General features: G+C 43.4%; 1 pseudogene; it reads right to left on the bottom strand.

Moving 5' to 3' along the window:
* Nucleotides 1-212: 212 nt before the first annotated feature.
* Nucleotides 213-2,179, bottom strand: LOC121482496 (annotated as a pseudogene).
* Between the last annotated feature and the right edge of the window lie 6,635 nt (nucleotides 2,180-8,814).

The following is an 8,814-nucleotide window of genomic DNA, read 5'->3' on the forward strand; positions in this document are numbered from 1 at the left end:
ACATAGGTCCCCTGACCAGGGTTATATAACCCGAGATTCCTGTGCTCTGGCCCCAGAATCAGAGGAACCAGAAAGTGGCAGGGAGGGGTCCAACAGGTCCTCTGAGAGTCCTCGCTGGCACCACATCTACGTGATGCAGGTGGAACTGGATTCTGTCAATGGACCTGCTCAGTCAGGAAAACTGTGCTGCGTGCAAGTGAGGTGGGCCACTCCTAAGCCTGGATAGAGAGGGACAGGGCTGGTTTTCACCGCTGGATCTGGAAGGAGTATGAAGAAATGATGACCCCCGCAGAGTACCAGCTGGCCTGCTGAGGGCTCTGCTCTGAAAAGGCCAGGATTTCAGGCCAGTAGAGATGCACTTTCTTTTAAAAAAGCATTAATCACTCCTTCCTTGTCGCTCCCGGCTGAGAGCTGCTGGGAGCCTGGGGGAGCTGCCCATGTTTGGGGGTGGGGAATTCAGCTGCTTCCACCATTTCAGTTTCAGTTGAGGAGACCAGGAGGCCAGGAGGCAGAAGGGATGGGCCCCAAATCTCAACCAGTAAGTGCAGAGCCTGGCATTGCTCACCCACCTCCCCCAGTACCTGCTTTCCAGAGCAGCAGGTGGACTCTGGATTCTGCCAGTGGTTATGCTGGTCTTCACTCCTGGTTAGGGACCCAGATCTAACACTCTCTCTTCGTACCCACGGAGAAAACTACTGGAGAATGAGGACGGACCCACTTGCCCACCTGTTCCCACTACCCCAGAAACCTGCCCTTGGCACAGCGTCTAGGCCAAGGACAAACCAGCCACAAGTGCACTTAGTTTCACAAATCTGATGAAGGCCGATGGCCTCAAACCTGGCTCTGAAGGAAGCCTGGAGAGACCAGCTCTCAGCTACCTGCCCCTTCTGGGGCCCAAGCCCCAGGCTGGAAAGGTGCTGGCATCCCAACTTTGGGCTGTGGACTCATCGCCCCAGTGTGGGCTGGGTCACGGGAACAACTATACTGAGACAGGACGAGTCCTTGCAGCCTAGGCAGGGAGCATGGCCTGGTTCTGGGGCTCACTCCCTGCTCTGCTAGGGCTTTGCCTCTCAGCTGGTGGGGTTGGGTCTTCCTGATTCTCAGGTACTTTTTGGTGGAGTCTGGGGTCAGTCCGGGGTGTTTGCTCTTGACCTTCTTATGACGCTACATGCAGCAATACTGTGAGAGAGGAGATATGCCGGGGTAGCTTGGAGGCTCTGGACTTCCTGGGTATGGCTCTGGTTGGCTTCTCCATGGATAATGCTGCCTCCATGGACTCCAGCCTGGTCCCTTGCTCGGGCAGGTCCCAGACAGGTCCCTGTCGCTGATGGTGGTCACAGTGGTTGTGTGATTGGTTAGGGTGGTCATACTGCACCAGCTTGGTCTTTGTGGTCACCAGCCCCTGCAGCTCATCTCCCACTTCCAGAGCCCTCCCCCTCTCTGCCAGCATCTTTAAGTATTCCTGGTGGCCCTCCTCACAGAGCTTCTGCTCCTTGAACTGCTGCTTGATTAAGGACAACAGCCTCCTTCTTTGGACTTCTGTCTGACTTCCTATTGGGGACACACATCAGGTACTCCCTCTGCTTTTCCTTGAAGCTGAGAATGAGAAGGGCTCCCTGGTCACGAGCATCTGCCTTTCGTGGCTGCCGTGGCCCAATCTACCTTGTTTCTTAATGTGTTGCCAAATAAGTTGCAGACATCAGTATATCTTGCCCGTGCTAGAGTATTTTTTTTTTAAAAATCCCGGATGTTATTTCACCTATAAATACTTCGGTATATACCTTCAATAACTAAATACTGCTTGTCTTAACATGACCACAAAACCCTTACACACCTAACAAAGATAGCAATTCCTTAATACCTACTTCCTATCCAGTACATGTTTAGATGTTGTGGGGGGTGAATGCTGAATGACCACGTCGACACTGGCTTTCCAGGGTTTCTTGGAATCTGCGGAGCACCTGGGCCAGACCCCATAGTGGAGTTTGTAGGACCTACTCACAGCCCCTACCTCGTGGCCCCCACAGCTGGTTTGAGTCCACAGGTGCGCCCCTGACTTCAAGCTCCTGGGAAGAGCAGAGTCATCAGCAAGAGAGCCTGGGAGTTGAGGCCCAGCAGGAACATGCCAGCTAACCGGAGTGCTCCCCAGTGGTCCTCGGTCCTGGCTGCAGAGGGACATGGCAGCTCGTGTGAGGTGAGGAGGGAGAGGACTCCAGGGACAGGAATTCATTCTAAGGAGACAGCCCTAACCTGTCACCAGGGCCGGAAGAAAGGGGCAGATGGGTCATGGGGGTGCAGATTATAGATTCAATGCACCTGAGGTAGATCACTATCTTTCTGCTGAGAGTGAGGACCACGTGGCTGGGGTCCTAGCACATGGACATAAATGAACAAGTTCTGGCTGGTTTATCACTTCTTCATCGATTTATTATTACCTCCTTTGGTTTTCATTGAACTTTAGGATTTTTCTAAGATGCCATATAACTAAGTGGCCGAAGTAAATTGGTAAAATTTATGATCAGGGAAAAGAGAGGGCAAACTATCAACACCAGGACTGTGAACTGTAGATGTGTCTCTAACTAGAAAGTGTAATGAGAAACAAAATTAAATCAACAAATTAAAAACATATTAGGTTACTAATTACAGAAATGAGTTATATCAAGGTTACACCTCTCACTGACTTATTTCACTTAGTATTATGCCCTCTAGGTATGCCCATGTTTTTTTATTTTTTATTTTTTATTTTATTTTTATTGGAGTTCGATTTGCCAACATATAGCATAACACCCAGTGCTCATCCCGTCACGTGCCCCCCTCAGTGCCAGTCACTCAGTCACCCCAACCCCCTGCCAAACTGTGGCAGGGGAAACTCCCTTTCCACTACCCCTTGTTTGTTTCCCAGAGTTAGGAGTCTCTCATGTTTTGTCTCCCTCTGATATTTTCACTCATTTTCTCTCCTTTCCCCGTTAATCCCTTTCACTATTTTTTTATATTCCCCGTGAATGGGACCATATAATGTTTGTCCTACTCTGATTGACTTACTTCACTCAGCATAATACCCTCCAGTTTCATCCACGTCGAAGCAAATGGTGGGTATTTGTCATTTCTTTTTTTTTTAATTTTTATTTATTTATGATAGTCACAGAGAGAGAGAGAGAGAGAGAGAGAGAGAGGCAGAGACACAGGCAGAGGGAGAAGCAGGCTCCATGCACCGGGAGCCCGATGTGGGATTCGATCCCGGGTCTCCAGGATCGCGCCCTGGGCCAAAGGCAAGAGCCAAACCACTGCGCCACCCAGGGATCCCTGGTATTTGTCATTTCTAATGGCTGAGTAATATTCCATTGTATACATAGACCACATCTTCTTTATCCATTCATCTTTCAATGGACACCGAGGCTCCTTCCACAGTTTGGCTATTGTGGACATTGCTGCTAGAAACATTGGGGTGCAGGTGTCCCGGTGTTTTCACTGCTTCTGTATTTTTGGGGTAAATCCCCAGTAGTGCAATTGCTGGGTTGTAGGATAGCTCTATTTTTACTCCTTGAGGAACCTCCACACAGTTTTCCAGAGTGGCTGCACCAGTTCACATTCCCACCAACAGTGCAAGAGGGTTCCCCTTTCTCCACATCCTCTCCAATATCTGTTGTTTTCTGTCTTGTTAATTTTCCCCATTCTCACTGGTGTGAGGTGGTATCTCATTGTGATTTTGATTTGTATTTCCCTGATGGCCAGTGATGCGGAGCATTTTCTCATGTGCTTCTTGGCCATGTCTATGTCTTCCTTGGTGAAATTTCTGTTCATGTCTTTCGCCCATTTCATGACTGGATTGTTTCTTTGCTGTTGAGTTTAATAAGTTCTTTATTAATCTTGGATACCGGGATCCCTGTGTGGCGCAGCGGTTTGGCGCCTGCCTTTGGCCCAGGGCGCGATCCTGGAGACCCGGGATCGAATCCCACATCGGGCTCCCAGTGCATGGAGCCTGCTTCTCCCTCTGCCTATGTCTCTGCCTCTCTCTCTCTCTCTCTGTGACTATCATAAATAAATAAAAATAAATAAAAATTAAAAAAAATCTTGGATACTAGCCCTTTATCTGATATGTCATTTGCAAATATCTTCTCCCATTCTGTAGGTTGTCTTTTAGTTTTGTTGACTGTTTCTTTTGCTGTGCAGAAGCTTTCAATCTTGATTAAGTCCCAATAGTTCATTTTTGCTTTGATTTCCCTTGCCTTCCTAGATGTATCTTGCAAGAAGTTGCTGTAGCCAAGTTCAAAAAGGGTGTTGCCTGTGTTCTCCTCTAGGATTTTTTTAAAAGATTTTATTTACTTATTCCTCTAGGATTTTGATGAATTCTTGTTTCACATTTAGATCTTTCAGCCATTTTGAGTTTATCTTTGTGTATGGGGTAAGAGAATGGTCTAGTTTCATTCTTTTGCATGTGGCTGTCCAATTTTCCCAGCACCATTTATTGAAGAGACTGTCCTTTTTTCAGTGGATGGTTTTTCCTGCTTTGTTGAATATTAGTTGACCATACACTTGAGGGCCCATTTCTAGGTTCTCTATTCTGTTCCATTGATCTATGTGTCTGTTTTTGGGCCAGTACCACACTGTCTTGATGATCACAGCTTTGTAATACAACTTGAAATCCGGCATTGTGATGCCCCCGGGTCTGGTTTTCTTTTTCAGTATTCCCCTGGCTATTCAGGGTCTTTTCTGATTCCACACAAATCTTAAGATGATTTGTTCCCATTCTCTGAAGAAAGTCCATGGTATTTTGATAGGGATTGAACTGAATGTGTAAATTGCCCTAGGGTAGCATAGACATTTTCACAATGTTAATTCTTCCAATCTGTGAGCATGGAGTATTTTTCCATCTCTTTGTGTCTTCCTCCATTTCTTTCAGAAGTATTGTGTAGTTTTTAGGGTATAGATCCTTTACCTCTTTGGTTAGGTTTATTCCTAGGTATCTTATGCTTTTGGGTGCAATTGTAAATGGGATTGATTCCTTAATTTCTCTTTCTTCAGTTTCATTGTTAGTGTACAGAAATGCCACTGATTTCTGGGCGTACATTTTGTATCCTGCCACATTGCCAATTTACTGCATGAGTTCTAACAATCTTGGGGTGGAGTTTTTTGGGTTTTCTATGTACAGTATCATGTCATCTACGAAGAGGGAGAGTTTGACTTCTTCTTTGCCAATTTGAATGCCTTTTATTTCTTTTTGTTGCCTGATTGCTGAGGCTAGGACTTCTAGTACTATGTTGAGTAGCAATGGTGAGAATGGACATCCCTGTCGTGTTCCTGATCTTAGGGGAAAGACTCCCAGTGTTTCCCCATTGAGAATGATATTTGCTGTGGGATTTTCATAGATGACTTTTAAGATGCTGAGGAGGGCAGCCCAGGTAGTTCAGCGGTTTAGCGACACCTTCAGTCCAGGGTGTGATCCTGGAAACCCAGGATTGAGTCCCACATCAGGTTCCCTGCATGGAGCCTGTTTCTCCCTCTGCCTGTGTCTCTGCCTCTCTCTATTCTTGTGTCTCTCATGAATAAATAAATAAAATCTTTAAAAATTAATAAGATGCTGAGGAATGTTCCATCTATCTCTACACTCTGAAGAGTTTTGATTAGGAATGGATTTTGTCAAATTCTTTCTCTGCATCTATTGAGAGGATCATATGGTTCTTGTTTTTTCTCTTGTTGATGTGATCACGTTTATTGTTTTATGAGTGTTGAACCACCCTTGCATCCCGGGGATAAATCTCACTTGGTCATGGTAATAATCTTCTTAATGTATTGTTGGATCCTATTGGCTAGTATCCTGTTGAGAATTTTTGCATCCCTGTTCATTGGGGTCTTTGTATGATTTTGTTTTGTTTTGTTTTTTTTTTGTTTTTTCTTTGTCTGATTTTGGAATCAAGATGATGCTGGCCTCATAAGACGAGTTTGAAAAAAATGAGTTTGGAAGTATTCTGTCCCTTTCTATCCTTTGGAACAGCTTTAGTAGAATAGGTATTATTTCTTCTTTAAATTTTGATAGAATTCCCCTGGGAAGCCATCTGGCCCTGGACTTCTGTGTCTTGGGAGGTTTTTGATGACTGCTTCAATTTCCTCCCTGGTTATTGGCCTGTTCAGGTTTTCTATTTCTTCCTGTTCCCGTTTTGGTAATTTGTGGTTTTCCAGAAATGCATCCATTCCTTCTAGATTGCCTAATTTATTGACGTATAGCTTCTCATAATACATTTTTTAAATCGTTTGTATTTCCTTGATGTTGGTTGTAATCTCTCCTCTTTCATTCATGATTTTATTAATTTGAGTCTTTTCTCTTTTCTGTTTAATAAGGTTGGCTAATGGTTTATCTATCTTATTAATTCTTTCAAAGAACCAACTCCTGGTTTTGTTGATTTGTTCTACAGTTCTTCTGGTCTCTATTTCATTGATTTCTACTCAAATCTTTATTATCTCTCTTCTTCTGCTTGGTGTAGGTTTTATTCACTGTTCTGTTTCCAGTTCCTTTAGGTGTGAGGTTAGCTTGTGTATTTTTTTTCCAATTTTTTGAGGGATATCTGTATTGGATGTATTTCCCTCTTAGAACTGCTTTTGCTGTATCCCAACGTTTTTGAATGGTTGTATCTTCATTTTCATTAGTTTCCATGAATCTTTTTAATTTTTCTCTAATTTCCTGGTTGACCCATTCATCTTTTACTAGGATGCTCTTTAACCTCCACGTGTTTGAGTTTCTTCCAAATTTCTTCTTGTGATTGAGTTCTAGTTTCAAAGCATTGTGGTCTGAAAATATGCAGGGGACAATCCTAATCTTTTGGTATTAGTTGAGACGTGATTTGTGACCCAGTATGTGGTCTATTCTGGAGAAAGTTCCATGTACGCTTGAGAAGAATGTGTATTCTGTTGCAATAGGATGGAATGTTCTGTATATATCTGGGAAATATCTTTGGTCTAGTGTATCATTTAAGGCCCTTGTTTCTTTGGTGATGTTCTGCTTAGAAGATCTGTCATTTGCAGAAAGTGCTGTGTTGAAGTCTCCTACAATTAATATATTATTATTTAAGTATGTCTTTACTTTGGTTATTAATTGATTGATATACTTGTAGCTCCCACATTAGAGGCATAAATATTCATGATTATTAGGTCCTCTTGTTGGATAGATCCTTTAAATATGATATATTGTCCCTCTTCATCTCTTACTACAGTCTTTGGGATAAACTTTAATTTATATGATATGAGGATTGCTACCCCTGCTTTCTTTTGAGGACCATTTGAATGGTAAATGGTTCTCCAACCTTTCATTTTCAGGTTGTAGGTATCCTTACGTTTAAAATGAGTCTCTTGTAGATCACAAATAGATGGGTCTTGCTTTTTTTATCCAGTCTGAAACCCTGCATCTTTTGATGGGATCATTTAGCCCGTTCACGTTCAGAGTAACTATTGGAAGATATGAATTTAGTGTCATCACAATACCTATTCAGTCCCTGTTTTTGTGGCTTATTTCTTTGGGCTTCCTCTTTATTTTACAGAGTCCCCCTTAATATTTCTTGCAGAGCTAGTTTGGCGATCACATATTCTTTCAGTTTCTGCCTATCTTGGAAGCTCTTTATCTCTCCTATTCTGAGTGAGAACTTTGCTGGATAAAATATTCTTGGCTGCATGTTCTTCTCATTTAGGACCCTGTATATATCCTACCAGCCCTTTCTGGCCTGCCAGGTCTCTGTGGAGAGGTCTGCTGGTGATCTAATATTTCTCCCCATATAAGTTAAGAATCTCTTGTCTCTGGCTGCTTTAAGGATCTTCTCTTTATCTTTGGAATTTGCAAGTTTCACTATTAAATGTCAAGGTGTTGAATGGTTTTTTATTAATTTTAGGGGGTACCTCTCTATCTCCTGGATCTGAATGCCTGTTTCCCTCCCCAAATTGGAGAAGTTCTCAGCTATGATTTGTTCAAATATGCTTTCTGGCCCTTTGTCCCTCTCGGCGCTTTCTGGGACCCCAATTATACATAGATTCTTCCTTCTGAGGCTATTATTTATTTCCCTTAACCTTTCCTCATGGTCTTTTAATTGTTTTTCTCTTCTTCCCTCAGCTTCCTTCCTTACCAGCAACTTGTCTTCTATGTCACTCACTTTCTCTTCCACCTCATTAACCCTAGCAGTTAGAACATCCAGTTTGGATTGCATCTCATTTAATTGTTTTTTCATTTTGGCCTGATTAGATCTAAATTCTGCAGTCATGAAGTCTCTTGAATATTTTATGCTTTTTTCCAGAGCCACCAGTAGCTTTATAATTGTGCTTCTGAATTGGCTTTCTGATATCGAATTGTAATCCATATTCTGTAACTCTGTGGCAGAGAGTACTGTTTCTGATTCTTTCTTTTGTGGTGAGCTCTTCCTTCTAGTCATTTTGCTCAGTGCAGAGTGGCTGTATGAATGGGCTGAGTCAAGAATATTAACCACGACCTAAGTAAATTTCACCCTAGATGATTCTTGCTAGAAGTGAAAACCCTTCTCTCTGTAGCATTCCGTCCGTTCTCTCTTTAAATATCAGGTTGAATTCGTCGGTATTCAGGATGATTTGAAAGCTATCTAGGTGGGGATCCCTGGGTGGCTCAGCGGTTTGGCGCCTGCCTTCAGCTCGTGGCGTGATCCTGGGGTCCCCGGATCGAGTCCCATATCAGGCTCCCTGAGTGGAGTCTGCTTCTCCCTCTGCCTGTGTCTCTGCCTCTGTGTGTCTCTCATGAATAAATAAATAAAATCTTAAAGAAAAAGAAAGCTATCTAGGTAAGTTGGGGGGACTAGGTGAGTTGAG

The sequence above is a fragment of the Vulpes lagopus genome, chromosome X (genome assembly GCF_018345385.1).
Source record: "Vulpes lagopus strain Blue_001 chromosome X, ASM1834538v1, whole genome shotgun sequence".
NCBI classification, from domain to species: Eukaryota; Metazoa; Chordata; class Mammalia; order Carnivora; family Canidae; genus Vulpes; species Vulpes lagopus.